This window comes from Protopterus annectens, chromosome 1.part0, assembly GCF_019279795.1.
Source record: "Protopterus annectens isolate FY-2018-M chromosome 1.part0, PAN1.0, whole genome shotgun sequence".
In the NCBI taxonomy this organism is placed as follows: domain Eukaryota; kingdom Metazoa; phylum Chordata; order Ceratodontiformes; family Protopteridae; genus Protopterus; species Protopterus annectens.
Window position 1 is genome coordinate 343,293,673 of NC_056725.1, and position 23,066 is coordinate 343,316,738.

The window sequence follows — 23,066 nt, forward strand, 5'->3', positions numbered from 1 at the left end:
CCAACAGTAATCCAAGTCACCTGTTCATGTCAGGGTAATATATGCAACATATCATACAGATAGGTCATTGTACCACAGGGAATGTACTATGTTAAAGGGGTACAATTACAATGGTACAGATATGCACACACATCCATACATTGACAATCATGTGCAGGTATATATATATATACATATATATATATATATATATATATATATATATATATATATATATATATATAAGATATGTGGCTACATACACATATACACAGACAAAGGGTATTAGTAGCCATACATATGTAGAAGTAGTGTGGACGTACTGGGTGCAATGCATATCCCCAGCCACAAGTCTTGTAACTGGTACCTGTGACATGTGTGGTGTAGCAACCATCCCCACAAAGGGGATACATGCATTGCACATATACCCACTCACAATTCAAAGGACATGACACGGCACACAGGTATGTATACTCAGACAACCTTTATTTGTGTACCATACAATAATGTATGCCATTACTGACTGCACATAGATGTTGATGTATATAACCAGTGATGGATGCAAGGCCCACACAAAACAGTAGATGCAGACAGTGCGGATATATAACATACTATGGTGTCCCAGGCCAAGCCCTTCAATTTATACAACAGTAGACAAAGGATTTGCCTCCACAATACGTAACAATCAACAATATCAGATGTAGTTCAGCAGCCTCCAATTACACCCTGTAGTGAAACCCTAGGGGGGCATTCAGTACTTGTGGTAATGTCAATGTATATGTCACATGTATGGACCCTGACCAACAAATGTTGTGGGAGTCCACGTTATGACTGGGGTGATAGTAGGAATGCTAGCAGTAATTAATGATAGGCCAACCCCTAACCATATCGCAACAGAATAAAGCCTGCCATATATGTGGAGGACAAAGGCAGGAACACAGGGCCATAATCGAAATATTGACGTTACACACCCTGGAACAAGCTGGTGTTACAGGATGTGTTGCAACATACCCTTATGCAGGAATATGACATCAGGGACACAAATTGATATAGCCATGTACTGCTAGCATGCAACACACACACTGCCAGTGTAATATCCGACACAGGACCTGTGTGGTGGACAGACAACACATGATAGGCACACCTCTGTCCAGCTAGAGGATAGGCCCACACTAGTGAGCTATGCAGAGGGACTGCAATCCAAGTTAAACTAGTATGTACACACACACACACACACACACACACACACACACACACACACACACACACACACACACACACAAACACACCCTGTAACACCAGTACTGTGCAAAGCATTGCACCACTCTACTCACAGTCTGTCTGTATGTCCTGATCCTCCTACATATATGTGGCTGCCCTGAGTGTGCAGGTTCTCCTGTAAGAGGTATTGCTACCTGCTGTCTGTAACATTGATGCCCACACACAGGAAGGATGTCCATTACACAGGGAATGTACAGGGAATATGCCCACATGATGTAGGGATTCATAGTGAGTGGTTGCCATGACAGTGGTAATTGGAAGTACTACACATGTGTACTCAGATATATCTATGGCTATCTGGATAAGTACATGTCCATATAGTCCCGCCATATGTCCTGGACATGGAGTGTAGCCCTGCCCCAGTCCCTATAGTCCCAATATCATAGTGCAAGGAGATGTCTGGTATGTATAGCTGGTATATTAATAGACATTTGCTATTGTCATTGGGATCGTTGTCACAGACATGGTGTGTGTGTGTGTGTGTGTGTGTGTGTGTGTGTGTGTGTGTGTGTGTGTGTGGAAGGTGACATCTGTTCATAACATGTGTTCCATTGGCTACTGACAGACATCCTAAGGTTATCATGGTATAGCACCTGCATATATAGCAGGCTCGACAGCCATGTCACAGCACAGGGTAGGATATACCTGTGTGACAGTGCATAACCACAACCAATGTGAACACAGCCACAACCACATATGGTATGCTAGCATAATAGGACAGTATATGGACTATCTGTCCTACACCATCCTCATATGTGCCACTCACAGAATGACCCTACATATACTGGGTTGCTACACAGTCTGGTCTGATGGCTGTCTGTGGTATGGGACATGTGTGTGTATATGGCCCTACAAACATGTAAGGTAAAATGGTACCATACAGTGGGGCAGAATGTAACATCAGATAGAAGGGGAGCTAGAACAATGACATCTACCACAGTCTGTACACAGGCCATAGTACATATTAACAATACACACACTGCCGACATTCACCATCACTACACAGACCTCAGTACTGTACAAACATCCACAGAATTTCCTGGCTATGGCATTAAATGTAACCCCTACTGTACATGACATGTGTAGCACTCTGATATATCACTGGCTTGTTATCACATATGATGACACTATTTACAGTGTACAGCACATATGCACCACGTCATCCATGACATATGTACAAAGATTGACAGAGGTGTGGCTGACAGCACATACAAAGGGCCAGTATAGGCATGTTGCTGTGATACCCTCATTAATCTACCATTGTAACGGGGTTTGTTGCAACATATGTCCAATGAGGGATATGTAGTCAGTAGCTGTCATGGCCTTCACCATCAACAGACTGCAATCCTCACACTACCTTCGGCATTCCACAGATAGATGCATCGTAGCTAACACATGAAGCCAAAGGCACAACACTGCCCTGTTTGCAGATGACCCTGCAGATGGGGATTCCTGATATACATGGAACTGACATGGCAGGTATTGTGACATGTACGACAGGCATATCCAGACAAACACTGTTAATCCAACATTACTCCATATGCACTATAGCAGTACTTACAGTCTGTAGTTAGGTCAGGCACACCCCCCTCCCATTTGTTGCCATCTTTCCACAGTGTATGTTGTTAGACATAAATCCCCAACCCATCTGAAATGCCGTTTACCAAATGACAATTCTAGCTCCTTCTCACAATGACAGACAAGGGCCAACACCACCAGGATGTTCCCAGTTATTGGAGTGCATTTCCATGCAATTGGCTATGGGAATGTTACCACACCTGTTCCACATGCAATTGGCTAGGGAAGGGCTGCAATTCGTGCAGAGACCATAAGCTGATCATGAGCATCACTTAAAATACACATGCTGCTGCCGAAGAAATGCAGGTGTGGACCTCCACATCCACCAGAGAGAGAGTGGGGGAGGCAGACAGAGGTGAATACATGTTAGGGAGGGGTGGGAGGGTAAAACTGATGCATGTTTGTGTCACACACCTACCAGCACAGGGTATCGAACCCCCGACAGCTATGTAGTGCTATCACAGTTCGAAGCTGTTATTGGATGCACCACATGAGTGATCTGGTGAGGAGCACTCAGAACATATATGTGATGGTTAGTGACATCTGCAACAGGGTTACGGTAGATATACAGTAGGTGACGTACATGTGCTTGACTGCATGAACAGCTGCCAGCATCAGCACAGGCACACTTATACAGGGATGCACACACATTAACACACTTGGCAGGGCCAGGAATGCAACTCATCACTAGTGGGATTGCCACAACACATCAATGTGCAGGGAACACATGCACCACATGGGTCATATGGAGGTCATATGGGCAGTGAGTATGAGGGGGTGTCAGACATCAGGGGGCATGCTTCACTGTGCCCTGAGGGGAGTAGTGCATGTGGATGTGGACATAAGCACCATACAATACACACACAAACACACAGGGTGCCAGTTTGGACATGCATGGGTGCAAGTTTGCATGGGTGTGTGGCGGCCAACAGTGCCAGCAGGTTATACAAGGGTAGGCAATGGGTATACCTTGGCATCAGACCACATGACAATGGTCTGCATTGTGGCACAGGCCTGTAGCTTCTGCATTTGCCCACACAGGTGGGTATTGCATCCGTCATCCAGTCACCTGTGTGACTATTGTGTGTGACCAATGCTGTGCATCACTTGACATTTATTTGGTCTCTAGTCCATGACATGGATGGTGTCTAGGATGTGCACACCTCCCACATGCATGTACAGTGACATGTGGAACTGTACCTGGGGTGTCTGTCCCATGCTGTGAACACAGCTTATCATCAGATGTGCCAGTCTTGCCCACCTGTGGCAGGGACTGGTACTGGTCATCAGATTTACCCTGCACCTATACTGATAGCATGCTAACAACATTTCCTGATGTCAGTGTCATCTGCCCATATAGGTCATGTTGTCAGGCATGGTATGTCTGTTGTGAGTCACATGTGAAGGCATAGTAGGGTTGCTAGCTGTGATTGGCTGGCCTTGATGTCACATGTATGGGTATGGCTTTGCATCCCAGCCTCTCAGCTATTTACATTTGTTATCCCTGTATGGTTGACATTGTGATATTTGGTAGGGCCACCATAAATGAAATTAGCATAACCCCTCCAAGTTGTCCACAGGTGTCACACACTCACACCCACCTCTACACAGGATGCAGGTTACAAAAGTTACAAACACACACACACACACACACACACACACACACACACACACACACACACACACACACACACACACACCGGTCATGTCTGGGAGTAGAACCCCTACCTTACTAGTTTATTACACTACAGCACTACGCAGTTATAGTACACACCACGGACATTAGTGAAGTACATCTTCCCTAAAGGTGTATTTCACAATTAATGACATCAGCAGGACTACCAAAGTAGGGCATTTGTAATGTACTGTGAGTGAGTAGCCTATAATGCATTGCTCCTTACATAGACACTAAAACATGCACAAAACATCCGGAACTGGCATGGATGGAGATGGAACACTACCACCATTCTAAATCACACTACAGCAGTACGCAGTTACAGGATGCACTACAGTGATTACTGGGCTATCACTTTCCCAGAGGTGTATTACTAGGTGACTGACATCAGCAGCCTTGCCAAAGTAGAGTATTGGTATTGTACGGAGTGTGAGTGCCTAAAAAGCATTGCTCTCTACTCAAGTCAGACACACACACATACATACACAGTTGCCAGGTTTGGGGTTTGAACACCTACCTAACTAGCATATCACACTACAGCAGTACACAGTTACAGAATGGACAACGGCAATACTGGGCTCTTACTTTCCAAGAGGTGTATTACTAAGTGAGTGACATCAGCAGCCTTGCCAAAGTAGAATAGTTGTATTGTACAGAGTGTGAGAAGCCTAAAAAGCATTGCTGTCTAGCCAGTTAGACACACACACACACACACACACACACACACACACACACACACACACACACACTTGCCAGGTCTGGGGTTCGAACACCTAACTAACTAGTAAATCACACTACAGTAGTACGCAGTTACAGAATGTGCTATGGCGATTACTGGACTATCATTTTCCCAGAGGTGTATTACTAGGTGAGTGACATCAGCAGCCTTGCCAAAGTAGGGTGTGAGAAGCCTAAAAAGCATTGCTCTCTACCCAGTCAGACACACACAGATTCACACACAAACATACACAGTTGCCAGGTCTGGGGTTCGAACACCTACCTAACTAGTATATCACACTACAGCAGTACGTAGTTACAGAACGTGCTACAACGATTACTGGGCTATCACTTTCCCAGAGGTGTATTAGTAGGTGAGTGACATCAGCAGCCTTGCCAATGTAGAGTACTTGTATTGTATGGAGTGTGAGAAGCCTAAAAAGCATTGCTCTCTACTCAGTCAGACACACACACACACACACACACACACACACACACACACACACACACACACACACACACACAGTTATCAGGTCTGGGGTTCGAACACCTACTTAACTAGTTTATCACCTTACAGCAGTACGCAGTTACAGAATGCGCTATGGCAATTAATGGGCTCTTACTTTCACAGAGGTGTACTTCTAGGTGAATGACATCAGCAGCCTTGCCAAAGTTGAATATATGTATTGTACGGAGTGTGAACAGCCTAGCAAGCATTTCCCTCTACACAGTCAGTGACAGACAGGCACGCACACAAACGCACACTCACACAATTGCCAGGTCTGGGGTTAGTACTACTACCTAACTAATCTGTCACTACAGCAGTATGCATTTATGGGATGCGTCATGCATATTACTGAGCTATAGCTCTCCCAAATGTGTAATTCACATTGGATGACCTCAGCAGGCTTATCATACTACTGCTATGGGGAGGGCAGTGTGTGCATGGGCCATACCCCATTTATGTAGGGGTTGACATGCCACATGCGGGCACACACACAGGGTCATATGTCACAGGTGTGTGTATACAGCTACTAGATGGCTACTTCCTTGTACAGTCTTGTTGCACAACTGGCACGTGCACCACATAGTCTGTCATGCTGTCAGGTACTAGTGGCTAGTATCTGCAGTGGGTTACATCTGCACCTCATGTGTTGGAGGCCCTTTGGCTGTGTGCCGGTTGGGACAGGCCCACATGGCTCCTTGTCATGGTCACCCTCTTCCACACATCTATGCCTGTGTACCTGTGGCTTATTATAGTGTGTTGTCCTTACATATGTGCCTGTATTCCTATCCACTGTGTGTGCAAGGCAGGAGAGGTGCATACTGACATGTGTCCGCACTGAGAACTGCAACATCCAGATATGTCTGGTCTACTGGTGTTTGCAGACATGGCCTTCATGTGTTTGTGTGTGAGCATGCCCAGTATGACCTCTCAGTATGCTGTTGACTGACATTGCCTTCATTCCTCTAAGTGTGTGAGCATGCCCAGTATGGCCATCTGTGTTGCATGTGTGGATCACGTCCGGGTAGTTTGCACTGCGGTGCTAACTTTTGTGTTGTACACCAACAGGTAGCATGCTGTGTCTGCAGGGTATCCATCAGTCATTTGCCATTGACTGTTGCTACATTTCTGCATAGCGGGGCGGGGGGGCACCTGACTGTTTCTACTGTTCTACACAGGAGTTGAGGTGGGCACAATGGACTGTTACACTAACTGCACGTTGGATGGGGGGGGCACACCTGACACTTGTACACGTTTGCTAGGACTGTACTGGTATGTCAGGTACTCCATTTCAGTTTGTAGTCTTACCTATCCTGCTCGCTAGAGGCTTACCATTGTACTACAGATCCTAGGTTTGTTTACATACATATTAGTTCCTGACTTCCTAGCCTTCACAACTTACATCTGACTGCCTGACCTGCAGCGGTCTGTCTGTGTAGGCCTGGGGGAGGAGTTACCCATAGGACACATTCAGAGGCCATAGTACAGCATTTGTTTGTGTTAGACTTCACCTGTTCTGCTGGTTGAGACTGTTGTTGGGTATGTGATCCTTCCTGACTGGCATGTGTGGCTCTTATGGACACCAACGTCACCCAGGCCATTTCCTGCATTGGGTTTTATCACCCTGTGTAGTACTGTCTACTATGGTAACTCCAGTATGTGTTACAGATCTCATGATGCCACTATGGGTGTCTACTGTCTGCTGCCTTGACATCCGGCCACCCAATTCCCTTGCATGTTCACATCCATACCATGGCTACAGGTAAAAACACATTTTACTCCATTTGACAATTGGTAGGCTGATTGACTTGCCTTGAGGGTGTGCCGGACTTGAGGTTGGTGCTGGAGGGCTGCCTATGTTGGATGCACATAGTACACTCCCTATACATGGCTGATCACAGGTAGTGTCATGTTTGGCATCTCTTTTACTGTCTTTGTGAGTCAGAGAGAGGTGTCATTCCCTGGGCCCCTACTATGTCAGTGCATATGCTATGCATTGCCTCTTTGACAAGGCCAGGACATACTGGGCACACCCCCTTCTGCCTACTGGGGCAGGCTCAGGCTGTTCCTCCTCTGAGTCACTCTGTGCCTGTACAGGCCTTGGTATTGGTGGGGGCCTATGTGGCCCCGCCCCATGCTGTTCCTGCTGCAGCTGTTTCCACAGGATAATATTGTGTAGCATAGCATATACCATAACAATTTGGGTACATGTAGCTGGTTAATACTGCAGGGCTCCACCAGATGTGTCCAGACACTGGAACCGTGACCTGAGCATCCCAAACACATGCTCAATTATATGTCTGTCCTGTGCGTGTGCCTCATTATGGTGTTGTTCAGGTGTGTGTGCATTTCTGATGGGTGTCATCAGTCATGGCTCCAGTGAGCACCCAGCATCCCCCACCAAGTGACCGTAGGGGGATGTCCACATCAGCAAATCTGTGGTACAGCTGCATCAGTTGCCATATGTGTGAATCGTCATAGCTTCTAGGGCAGCCAGCACACACATTCAGTATAATGCCCTGGGCATCACATACGACCTGGCAGTTGATGAGGGGGATGCCCCTGTGGTTGATGTAGGCCCTACACTGCTCACCGGGTGATGCTTTGATGCATATGTGCATGCAGTCTATAGCACCCACTACCCCAGGGTAGTTAGCTATTTGGTGGAAGAGATGCATATTGCGGGTCAACACCTCATGTGTGTTGAGGAAATATATGTGCTCACTGGCATGTGCTGACATGGCATCCAGGAACTGGTGAAATACTTTGGATGCTGATGCCTGTGAGATGCCCATGTTATCCCCAGTTGTGGTTTGGGAGGTACCTGTGGCTAGTATACCTAGGCCTACACATACCTTGGTAAACACTGGGATGGGTTCCCCTCGGCCAGTGTGGTGTGTCAGGTGAGGCCTGCACAGCTCAACAATTTGCTGCAGGAGGTCTCTGTCTACCTATAGCGCTCCACTAGCTCCAGCTCATTGAGCCCCTGGTAGGTTACCCTGAGTCTGTACACTCTTCTCTGTCTCCTCACTGTAGGTTGTTCGGCAGCATTGACATCCTCACCACCCTCAGCCTCTTGCACATGTTGTTCTATGTTGCCTGCTGCAGCCCTTCTCATTTTTTAGGTTTGTTTTTAAAATTTCCCCGCTTGTATACACCGGTGGTGTTGAATGTGGAAAAACCAGGGGGTTAGATGTTTGCTTGGTTTATAGTGGTGTTTTGGGCTGGGCTGGTCTGCTGCCTGTGTAATTAACTAATTCTGATATATTTCACCTGGCAGCTTAGCTAGTTCTCCTTGATTAGCTTCCTACTGCTGTTTTCCCTTCCCATTGCCTCCCTGTTTAAGCCTGTTTGCGTGCCGCACAGACAGAGTGCTCATATATGCACAGAGCTCTATTTCCTGGTTTAACTTCCTATTTCTTCCTGTGAAACCCAGTGCACAGTGTGCACACCCTCTTACACTTTGTAAGGAGTGCTAGGCAGTTTGGGCACACCTCTAGCTTAGCTTTGCTAAGCTTGGAGCAGTCCCGAGCCACAGGGCTCCAATCCACTTACGGTATGCCTGATACACACACCCATGATGTCACCTATATCCTAGTCTTGCACCCAGCTATTTCTACTCTTACACTCTTGGGACCTGCCTCACACCCAGGGAATTTCTGAGATTCAGTAACCTTTCCCCTCATTTGCATAGGATTGCCTGCTAATGCATAGTTACATGTTCCACACTAAGCCTCCCCCCTAGCAACCATTACTCACTGGCCAGGTTGTCTTCTGCCTGCCTGGCAGAATACTGATTTTAGTTAGAATGCTTATTTTAGGTTTATTTTATGATTTTCCCCCCAATCCCGTTTGCATGCCGCTGCCCTATGCTTAAACAGGCGAGATTGCCAAAAAAAAATAAAAGCTGTTTATTTTAGTTTTTTAAACAGTTTGCAATGCCAATGGCCTTCTACTTGGCCATTGGCATGCTTTCTCAATGATATGCAGCCTTTATTTGCAGCTGTCATAGCTCCGTTTTGTAGATTGCAGAAATGTACTCGGTTACTAACCGAGTACATTTCTGCACACTGCACTCTTCCTGCACGGACAGCTGCCAGCTTCCTGGATCACATATTTCCCTCATTTGCATGTTTTTCACCTGCAAATGAGGGTAATTTGCATACAGGAGCTCAGTCCGTGCAGGATTAGTCTAAGACCTCACATTCACGTCCAGGGAGGTCGTTCCTGGATCGCACGTCGGCCATATTGCCGAAAATAGCTCTTAGACTAATCCTGCATGTTTTACAGGGCTTTGTAAATCCAGGGGATTGTTCTCAAAGATAGTCTCTATGAATAAACATAGTACATCAGTCTTAACTGGACTGTAAGCACTATGTGTTAAGAGAAATCCTTTCAAATATTCCAGCCTCACATAATTTGGTATCACTGTAAATAAAGAAGACATATCAAGGGTTACAAACAAATAATCATAGTTCTCCCTAACATAAGAACACTCACGATATAGCTCTGAGAAAAACTGTTTTGTATCATTTAAAACATAATTATTCAATACAGGTCTAACATACTTTTCTACATACATAGACATAATTTCAGTAACTCAGCCTTGTCCCGATAACGTCGGTCTTAAGGGTGGGTTTGTTACATCTTTATGTATTTTTGGGAGTGCTTGAAAGCTGGGTATCATGGGATGCTCAACAAAGCAAAATTTATATACTTCATTGGTTATAAAATTTCTACTCAAACAGTCATTTCAAATATTATATACATTCCTAATAACATCACGAATACATAGCAATGTCATTTCCTTATAAGTATCTGCATCCAATAATAAATCCAATACAGAGTGCTCATAGAAGTCCATGTCCATGATGACCACTGCCCCTCCCTTATCAGCAAGGTTTATACAAATGTCTTTATCAGAACACAACTTTTGTAATGCCTGGTATTCATCATATGACAAATTATAGTACTTCTTATTACTATAACTATAATCACAATTATTAAATATTTGGTTAAAATTTTTCACACATATTTAAGTTTCAAGTTATTGAACAAATAAGAGATGCTGGTAGAATGGGTGACATTGTAAAGAGAACTGAAGACAATGTTGGCTTGGATACTTAACTTACAAGCAGACAAGGAAGATGGACTTAATGACAGGGTCTCTTTAAGACCTAAATTGAAGAAAAGGAGACCACAGCTGGTTATTAATGAGAAGTGAGCATGTGATATGTTTTAGTTACATTCATTGGTGAATTATGTCTTAGTTTTTACTACTAAATAGAGTATTTTTACTTTGTTTGTAATATGGTCTGATGAAGTGGTTTTTATCCATGAAAGCGCTTACCTTATGTTTAATGAAGAGTTCTCTGCCTTTTATACTTGTTTTCATTTGATAGTCGTCGTTTTACAAGTTTTATATTTTAGCGTTCTTTTACTAATACAGCAATTTGAAATGTATGCTGAAAACAACATTTGACATTATAACGTTACACAAAACTGAAGTGGTGAACTAAAAATACTGTAGTGTAATGACAAGTTATAAAACAACATGCAGAGGCTGTACTAAATATACTGTTCAAATATAAAGTTGGCTTTAATGTTTGTCTACCTTATTGTGTTTGCCCAAAAGACAGCAACAATAGCTGTGCTTTGCACTTCAGAGGCTCTAAGGAGCCTAGTACAATTCAGAGTCAGTATAAGCAACAGTGCTTTGTACAGAAAGTATTATAGCACATCAACATATGTAGAGTAAGTGTTGGGGGAGGCAGCTGGAGCTGTGACTTGTGGCACTACAATTTATAGTAACTAAAAAAGTAAAGTTAACAATAGTAGTGTTAAACTGAATGGTAACGGGAAAGTAATGTTGACACTGCGGTGCTGAATTGGAAATAAAAAGTGAAAACACAGGATCATAGGTTCATGGGTTCATAAGTGTATACTAAGCTAACAACCACTAAGGCCCTTATAAGCTTATCCTTGCACCCCAAATGTGAACCACAAATTTTATTTAAATAGGGGGTGATTTACTGAGTGCCTCTGTCCATTAGAGACATAAGCACCAGACCAGGGGTGAATTTCCAATTACTCATCCACTGGTCTGAGTTGCACTTAAATAGGGACTCTGATTCACATGGATGGGGAGCCTATTCCAGAGAATGGGAATTCACTGAGAAATATATCTGTCTGTCCAATATATCCAATTTATGTTGCAATAATAATTTAGGTCTTTTAATCTAGTAGCTCTCATGTTGTTTGCTTTGCAGATGTGTAAAAGGTTCATCTAAATAGGGTCCAGGGATGCCTTTTAAGCCAGGCAAAGATTATCTCTCAGAAGTCTGTATGATACCAAGCAAAGAGACAGGGCATTGAGCTGATCAGTGTAGGATATTGTGTTGACTTCCAATATTCTTTTAGTAAGGAACCTTTCTGGACATCACAGTTTCTGCATGTGTCTGTTCAGGTACATACTGAATTGGGCATTATACACTATGATGGGTTTGATGAGGGCCAAGTACAGTGTTATGATGATGTCGCTGGACCTATAGTGCCAAGAGTATAGTGATGAGCCCTAATAAAATTACAAAAGCTGTACTAAATTTACTGCATTAATATAAAATTGTGCTGCATTGTTTATCTTCCATATTCTGTTTGTGCAGTAGATAGTCAAGCAACACTGCTTTGTGCAATAGAAAATATAAGGAAAATATTGCTATGCAGTGATATCATTTTGCTCAACAGGCAATAACAATAGCAACATTTCATTTTTGTAACAGCACATATTAAAGCATATTGTATAGGGTAACATACCTTTCTATGCAGAGCTGCAACATTTTGCTTTGCGTGTTATCATGTTGATAAAAAACAAGGTATCACATTATAAAGGGTCTATATTAGAACATCGACTTTTTAAAACGTCGAATGTTCTAATATCAACCCCTATTCAGTGAACGTTGACAATATCAAACATGCAGAACAGTGAATTTTTTCTCAGGGAAAAAATTTGCTGTTCCGACACACATACACACAACACAAGCACACCAAACAAACAGCAATCCACACACATACACCTAAAATCCTACATCTAACCCTACACTAAACTGTACATACTCTACTAGCTATTAACCCAAACCCTAACCCTAAGGTCTGTCACTATCGCACACTCACCTCACCCACGCCCTAACCCTAACTCACCTACCCCACCCTAACCCTCCCGTCCACACAATTGCACACTTACCTGACCTGCACCCTAACTCTAACTCACCTACCCCGCGCCCTAACCCTCACGCCCACACAATCGCACACTTACCTGATCCCGACCTGTAACTTTCCACCACAGCACTGAAAATAGCAAAGCCACAGGAACGGCCAACCAAATTCCTTCCCTAGGAAGAAATTCGGTGTTCCACAGCTTCGCTATTTTCAGCGTTCGCTGAATAGTGGTCAATATTAGGACATTTGAAGTTGTGAAACTTCGATGTTCTAATATAGACCCCATTATAAAATGTCTGTGTAAACAACAATTGGCATTGTATTGTTGAATAAAATGGAATAAACATAATTAGAAACATAGCGCTATTGTGAGGTGACAAAATTAATTATGGCATATTCGATGGGTGACATGCGGAGCAGGGGGACTAACTGAAGCTGTAATGTTTTGCATTGTAGTCTATAGAACAAGGAAGTATCACTGATGCTGTACTGTTGATTTTAAAAATGTACACCCATCAGTAGGAATATACTGTGATTATGTAGTGGCAAACATAGACTGTACTAATCTTACTGCACTAATAGACTAACTTCTTCCTCTCTCTGTCCCTGTCCTACTTAGATACTAGCTCTCCACCTATTTTCCTCACTTCTTCCATCTATACTTCCCCACTGCATTTTGTTACTGTTCTGTTTATCTTCCTCTTCCCACTTACTTTAACACCACTCCATTACTACTCCTATTTAAAACTCTTCATCTTCTTCTCTGTATCCCCTTTTCTCATTGCTAACCTACAGAAACTTATCCATTACTTTGTACATTTTTTCTTAAATACTGTACTTAATCTATTCTGCCTGTTCTCTACCATCCTTTCACCTAACTATTTGTAGCTATAAGCTGATTTGCAAGTAAACGTGTCAGTCCTCAATGTACTGTCCAACTATTCTTGTTTTATCTTATTGTATTGATGCTGAAACTTAATTGTATTTGCAAGTTTCTATTCTCTGTGTACTTATCTGTTTTTTTATATATGTATATTTGGAGCTTTTCTCCCTGGGCCTCTGCTGAAAATGGGTTTCTTCCCAGTCAGACTTTTCCCAGTCAACAAATGTCAATAAGTAAATAAAGAATATAAAGCTCTAATATAAAGCTGTGCAGTAATGTTCATTTGCTTTATTCTGTTTACTCAGTAGCACCCATAGCACTGCACTGAGTAACAGAGATTTTGAAAAACACTTTGCTAATCAGTGAGATAACACTGCACAATAGAGAGAAAAGATACACACACACACACACACACACACACACACACACACACACACACACACACACACACACACACACACACACATATCTCTCTCTCTCTCTTATATATATATATATATATATATATATATATATATATATATATATATCATGCAGAACCAAACATATGATATGGTTCTGCTAAATAAAAATGATGAGACACACATTGTTAACAAGTATTGTTGCGGTGTGCCGACAAGCCCTGTTTTCTGATACCATATGGAGGGGGGCATCAGGACTTGAAGTATTTTACTTTAGAATTGGGCCCAATTCCAAAAGACCAGCTCAGGTGTAAGTGACTACTTTACACTGAGAGCAGGTATTTTGGGATCTGTTTATAGATAGGCCTTACACCGAAGTAAGTCACTTACAATGAGAGCAAGTCTTTTAGAATATGGCTATTTATAGCAATGAAGAAATGACATATACTGTTTTAAAATCATTCCAACAAGCAATATTTAGTATTGTATCACTTTTATGGTTGCAGCTGTGTCATTCTGCTTTGCATTTTATCAGACAGAATACAATTTTAAAGAACATAGCATTATTCTGTGATAAGCACAGTTGTAAACTACGCATTATGTGACATTTGTTTTGCACATTATCATTCAACAGACAAGAACCGTAATTGATTTTAAATGTCTGCAGAAACCAAGGTTTGACACTATATTTTTAAATAATAATAAAAAAAATAATAATAAGACACTCCTTTTAGCAGTATAACACTTCTGTGTACTGTGCTCACAACCCATACTCTACAAAGTATGATGGGACATTGCCAACTGGAAATGCTATATAGGATTCCAGAAAACAGTATTTGCTATTGTACTACTGATTTTTAAAGTGCACACATGTAGTTATCAAAACAGAAAATGACAGCTGATTTCCCTTTCCTGTTATCATAAAAAACACCCATACTCAATAATATTAATTAATGATAAGTGCATTCAATATGCATTGCACTACTGCTGTATAGTGCAAACCCCAAATGCTTTACACATCCCATTACTGTTACTTTACCTGCTTAACCCTGTCAAGTTCTTTATAACTGAAGCAATGGACAAGGGCAAAACGATGCACACTGTGTATTTAGATCTTGCAAAGGTGTTCAGCACTGTATCACAGTTAAAGTTAGGTATCCCAGAAAAACTGTCCCAGCTAGATGTCAATCCCTATGCACCTTATTGGCAATACATTGGCTCAGAAATAGAAACACAGGAAGTTATGACAGGCAGCTTGACATTTCCCAAAAGTCCTTTCACTAGTGGTGTACTCCATGGTCCAGCCCTTCAGCCACTCCTGTTTGGTGTTTACTTCTCAGAGGTCAAAGGTATTTGTAAAGGTCTGTGTCTAACCAACTCTGCAGCGTCTGCAAACTTGGTGCTATTACAAACTCTACATTGGACATTAAAATCCTCCAAAAGGGCCTGTCCCGAACAAATAGCTGGTATCAAAACCATTGATTAAAACTAAATGCCAAAAAATTTATAACTATATCCTTCATCAAACATAACTTGCCTTGTACATATCACTTTGACAACACACCCTAGAAAATTGATCCTGTAGTTAGTGATATAAGAACCCATGTTGGCAATAAACTGTCCTTTGATCATCACTTATCCACTGTTGTAAGGCTAGGTGATTTCTGCCTTGCATATTGAGCTTCACCAGATCCTTTTCAGTCAGAGCTATTGCACATCACAATGGTATCATAAATACCCACGCAACGAATCATTACATCTCTTGCAAAATAAAGGTGTTGGAGGTATAGATATGTATCACAGAGAATACAAGTTCTATGAAACCATCTTTCACTCCACATAAAACATTATGAATACATGTGTAAACACAAATTCAGGCCCCACTTTAGCATCACTGTCCCTCATGGATAGAGCAAACATGTAAATGTCTCATTTTATCCTTGTCTGGTCCATCTCTGTTTTTTAATGCAAAATATAAGGACTAAATCCTACCATGGAAATATAATGCTAGATTTCCTAAAGTCCTCACAGATCAATAGCCTAGTAAGTATCTATGAATTTATCAGTGCTGAAAGATTATTTGAACCTATCAGTGCTGAAAGATTATTTGAACCTATCAGTGCTGAAAGATTATGTGAACCTATCAGTGCTGAAAGATTATGTGAACCTATCAGTGCTGAAAGATTATTTGAACCTATCAGTGCTGAAAGATTATGTGAACCTATCAGTGCTGAAAGATTATGTGAACCTATCAGTGCTGAAAGATTATGTGAACCTATCAGTGCTGAAAGATTATTTGAAGAAGGTGCTGCAACTCTGGTTTTCTCAGTTACTCATCTCTTAGTTTCATGGGTGTTTATCACAGTTGGAAGAAATGTTTAAAATTGTAATAACATTTTACTCTGCTGGTAAAGGAGAGTGGAACAATGTGTTGCTTATCCATTGACCAAAGCCAGCACAAAAATCTGGTATGGAATACAATCACTAGTAGAGGTTGCACCTACATCAAAACTTATTTTCTAAAGGAAAAGCAGGGAATAAAATATAACCTGCTATGTGGAGAGAAAAAGGATTTTCTGCAAAGTAACCAAAACACTATATAATTAATTTACACATTTTTATACATTTAGTGACACAACTGTTTATGCATGTAAGCAGTTAGTATTATATTTAAACTGCAAAATTATGTTAAGAACAGGTGCCAGTCATATGACTAATTCATGAAATCTTACCTTGATAAGTTTGAAACCTGGCAGCTGGCAAGGAGGATTAAGACTATGATGAGCTATGAGCTGTTACTGAGTTACTTCCTATAGTCCAGAGTTTGATTCCCTTATTTTCCATTTACCTAACCGTGTAACTCGAAGCAAGTCAGTTAACCAACCAGTGCTACTGAGATGAGTCTGACAAATGTCCATGGAGATCAGTGTTCTAACCCAGTAAAGAAATATGAATAACATTTAGAAAAATATGCTACATGAATAATATTATATTAAGTGGGTGTGTGTATATCAGGATTTACCCATGGCTGGTGAGCTTTGATCATGAGGGTGAAGTGCTAGAGAAAGGCAAATGTCAATGCAATTTTGTTTCGCATTGTGTAAGTTTTAAGATTAAATATTTAATTCTTTGTATGTAGCATGGTTTTGGAAATGTTAAAGCAAATATTAGCAAGCAATATTTGACACCTAGAGGCATCAGTAGGATATAACTGCAGAAACACCTAGAGGTGTCACTCAGCTGTAACGATTTAAGGGGATATCAGGTGCCCATCACATAGTTAGATTTTATCATTGCATTTGTTTTGCTAATCATAGTTTTCATTGTAATGAAATTGCCAGACAATCCCCGGGATTCATGAAACTCGGCGCAAGGACAGCGTTAGCCTTGCACTGATTGTGCGGCGTAGAGATGGCACAGCAGCACCACATGCATAATAATGTAGGTGCACTGCCGCAACATCCACGTGCATAAGAAATGTGCGCGAGTGCAGGGGGCATGTCTAAGTGCTGCACGGAGGCGTGAACATGTTGGCTGCAGACGCGCAACCTAAAATTCTAACTAGTACAGCCTGCCTCTAATAATAATCACTCCTGTCAGTGCCGTGGATACTGAAATGTATGCAAAGCATACAAGACAGTTTCGTGAACATCAAAATAAAAAGTAAACACAAAGGCACGTAGCTGAATACTGAGTCCCTGTCCCTCGAACAAATGACATTTAAAACCCTGTGCCCATATTCCATTGTAGTGTTGATTGTTATACCAAGTGGAAGCCAAACGCAGCGTGTTAGCATGCCGCTGCCCTTTGCTACGCCTAGCCCAATGGTTAGGGTTACCACCTGTCCCACTTTGTGAGGGACAGTCCCTCTCAGGGCAGTTGTGTCCTTACCAAAAATATTAAAAATGTTAAATGTCCTGCGATTGTAGGACATAATTATGTCCCATATTTTATGTAATAGTTCCATAAAATATTTATTTCTGTATGTAAAATACCTAAATGTTACAAGAAATAGAATAAGCAACTAAACTGCTACAACAATAAGCTTTCATTTAGGCATAAAACTAAAGTACTATCCTTTGTACAGACCATGGGTATGTGTCGGCCTGTAAAATCTGAGGTGTGTCCCGAAAATGTCCCACTTTGGTAATTTGAAAAGGTGGCAACCCTACCAATGGTCAGAGCATTCGCTCAATATCTGCCCATTCACGGTCCAAGTCATCCTTGTCTGGATGGCCCAAAGATGAATGGGTATTACCCGGGTCTACCTACCATGGCATGAAAGATAAGTATTTGCGTGTACCTATGTGCATGAAGTACAGCATGTGGAAGATCAAAAATGCTAGGTCATCCTCAAAACCATATTGGTACCAGAGATATGTAGTGCACGCAATGTGTTCTGTTGTCTGTGCCATGGGCCATCAACCAGAGAAGGGATGGATAGTGTGTGTGGAATATGGGGGTGGGGGGTGACGTGTAATGTAATAATTCACCAAGGGGAGACTGGGTTGGATGCACAATAGATGAACTGGAGGTGTATGAGGGAGCAGTGGGTGAATCAGAAAGAAAACCAAAGAACAAACATTCACATCTGCAAAACAACCTGACAGGCCATACTGCAGAACACAATCCCACAAACATATGAACATTAAAATGTGCGATACTCATGTACAGAAACGTTACCGGCTCACACCCACATAATGGTCTTGCCTGAACTGAGCCATCCAACCCCAACACACCTGGATACATAATTGAATACCCATCATTCCCTCCACAGCACACCAGCCCCCCCCCCTCCTGAATGTCCACCAAAACCACCCATACTCGGGCTGCTAGCTTGACACAGCCATATCTGCACATAGTGACCCCTACTCATATCCTAGTAGGCAGTCTCACCCTAGGCAGTCTCAGGATTGAAAACTATGTATCACTTGCATGTATAACCCTCCCTCATTTTCGTAAAGCCAAAAGAATGAAAGTCATTGATCCCCAAAGTTTTTGGCTATCCCTCATGGGATAAGTATCTGTTCTAAAGATTAGACTTGGAGGCACAACACAATGTCCAGTCCCGTAGACATCTGGACACAAGCTGCATGAGCAGTAGTTGCCCACAACCCTGCACAGCCTCCAGCCAGTCCTGCAGAACCTATGACGCGGGATTAAACACCTGACCATGATGCACATCTCCCCACATGCATTATCGGGAATATATACCTTTCACATGTTCACATGAAGCATCCCCATAGCCATCTTCCAAATAATACATGTCCACAAATTGTATACCCTGTCCAGGTTCCTCGTCGTAATGATGCACACAACCCCTGTATACAAACAGTACAGGTACCTTCTGTGTGCGGTTGTTCATATACATGGCCATGTATAACTCCAGATATGTAGTCATATATCTATAAACGTACATACTTATATTCGCATAGCTACACATCACACATACATGCATATAAGTAGTTGTCAAGTATGTGTCCAATTCATAAATAAGAATACATCCAAATGTATACATATGGGTCTCAGAAACATATGAATAGTAACATGTACTATACATATGTACACCACCCAACTGTCACATTTGTTGCCAGTACTGTGAAATGGCTGTAGTAAATTCATATTTCTTAATTACCATCCATACAGAATGTATCACGGATGGTTTAGCATTAAAACCAGTGACTATGGTGCTCCTGTTCCCGGGTCCAAGCCATGCAAGGGCTAATTTTATATGATGGCCACAATAAAGGCAGTCGGATATAGGATGATTAAGGTGCTTTAAAGCAGACGTAAGCAGGTATGCAAGCGTGTATGTATGACGGTAAGTGGTGGTCATTCAACAGTATGGGAAATGTAAATAAGCATGTAGGTGTATATGCATGTGCATGTACAGACAGATATATAGATATATAAATATGTATATATATATATATATGAAGAATGAACATGGTCACAATATAGCAGTCATAACAAATGTAAAGGGAAACAGCAGCGGAACCCCACCCCACCCCACCCAATAATATTTAGTGCTGTCATATCAAGTTACCCAGAGGTGAGCAAACCTCCTGCATCTCCAACCACATGTAGGATGCTTAAAGTGGAACTAACTATATCCCCATGCTAAGTCTGACTTTCAAACATGTACAGGGCAATCCCAGTCAACAGTCAAATGAGCCAAAAACACTAAGACTAATTGAACACCCTGACCATTACATGAATGTATGTCCCAGGACTATAAGCTTTGGATGTCTGAATATACTTGGAGTGAGCCAACATACAGGATGTGTCTAAAGCAGTAGGGAATGACGCTTGTGTAGTAGTGTGGTTTTCCCAACAGGAAAATGGATGCCTGCTGTGTTAGTGAAGTGTTGAGTCGTGTGTTCGGGTAACTATGAACCATGGGTATACATATAAATGAAGCATAACACCAATAGTGTAGTGGTTAGAGCATCCTCCTATCAAGCAGACCTTGCCGGTTCAACTGCAGCACACACCATTTATGATGCGTAATCCGTATACGAGCATATCTTGCTAATTTTATGCTGTATCACGATATAATACCATTGAAATGTGAACTGGGGTGACGTATCACAGTAAGAATGCAGAAAGTTTTTCCGTGACGTTAATCGGCAGTTAAACGGAAAACCGCAGCTGAAAAGTGTTGTATTCACCCTTTGTCCAACAGCCCTTGTTATGCCCAGCAACACCAACACAATAAACTGCATCAGCTAGGCCCGAAGCCAAGACCCTACACATCACAATCAATGTGATTTACCAGTAAGCCATGGCAGTTATACCTAACTTTGATGTTATCACAAACGTAGCAGACAGCACAATCATTCAACAGTATGATCAAAGTAATTAAATCATATAGATGTGTATGCATGCATACGTACACATATATATAGGGTTACCACCTGTCCCACTTTGCGAGGGGCAGTCCCTCTTTGGGCAGTTGTGTCCTGTAAAAATATTGTAAAATGGCAGATGTCCTGAGATTTAATGACAAAATTATTTCCTATATTTATGCAATAGTTGCATAAAACAGTTATTCTGTATCTGAAACACCTAAATGTTATAAGAAACAGAATAAGCAACTAAAATGCTACAAGAATAAGCTGTCATTTAGGCATAAAAGTGAGGTTTTGTCCTTTGTACTGGCTGTGGGTATGTTTTGGCCTGCAAAATCTGATGTTTGTACCAAAAATGTCACACTTTTGGCATTTGAAAAGGTGGCAACTATATATATATATATATATATATATATATATATATATATATATATATATATGTATATATATATGTATATATATATTTATTTTATTTATTGTACATTTGTTGACCGGTCTAGTCTAGCTGGATATATGTCCATTTTCAGTAGAGGCCTGGGGAGAAAAGCTCCAAGCATGAACAGTGACAAAGTTAACAATGCATAGAAACATGAAGAATCACAATACAAAGGTAGCATTGGTCTAAAGAACAGTTATAATAATAAATTTATAAACTATAACAATTTTAGTAAAAATTATACTAAACAATTATACAAAACACAGTAGGAGGTATGAGCAAGTCTCAGTTAAGGGAAAAGCACATATATGTTATCCTCATATTTCAAGAAAGAGTAGTAACTAAATTTGGAGGCATAGATACAGGAGTAGGGATAGGGGTAAGAGTAAAAAGTGAAAAAGATATCAGTCTGGGTTAGTGCATGGACAAAGCCAATGAGTTTTCAGATGTTCTTTAAGATGTTTTTTAAAAAGAGAAGTAGATGCAAGGGTTGATAATTCAGAAGGAAGCTGATTCCAGTTTTTTCCTGCAGTGTTTGAGAAAAGTGAATCCCCAGCTTTGTTGTTAGCTTTATTCGAGGAAACTAGAAGCTTCTTAGCAGAGTGCAGTGTAGCTAGATTTTTATATGGTGTAATTGGATTAGTGAGGATAGGGGTGTTGTTAGGGTGGTGTAGGATCTTTTGAGTAATAAGTAATTGTTGACAGAGTATATGGTTTTGCAATTCTAGCCATTCAAGTTGTTTGAGGTTGAGGCAGTGGTGAGTTTTAAAGGGGGAGCTTGTGATGAATCTAGCTATGCTATTATAGCAGGTGGAGAGTTTAGAGAGGTTGTTTGAGGATAGGTTAGTATATATAACAGAAGCATAGAAAAGGGTAGAAATGAGATGGGTTTGGGCAATAGTTTTCCTTGCAGCAGTGGTAAGGAAGGGTTTTATTCTATAGAGGGTGTCAAGTTTTTTGTTAACAGACTTTATGGTGGAGTTGATGTGGTCATCGTAGTTGAGATGATTATCAATAGTTACACCTAGTAGGCGGGTTGTAGTCTCTGGGTTGATGTCGGTACCATTGTTAGAGGTTAAAGAGAAGAAAGGAACAGGTGATTTATGAGTAGGAGTAAAAAGCAGTAGTTTTGTTTTTTTGGGATTAAGGAGGAGGCAGTGTTGCATAAACCGGTTTTCAACTTTATGAAAAACAGTTTGGGTGAGGAAGTGGAGAGTGGCTATATTCTTAGCTGTACAGATTAAGGTGGAGTCGTCGGCGTATTGAATGCAGGTGGCTTGAAGTATGTTCATGTGTAGATTGTTAATAAATAAGGAGAAGAGTAGGGGACCTAAGACAGAGCCCTGGGGTACTCCAACATTTACTGGGAGTAGTGAAGACAAATTGTTCTGCCAAAGTACTGCTTGCTGTCTATTTTCCAGATATGACCTAAACCATTGTGTAGCTTGAGGATCAAGTGAATGGGCCTTTAGTTTGAAGTTATGGTAAACCATATCAAAGACTTTTGACAGGTCAATAAATAGTGCAGAGGAAAAAGAGTTCATA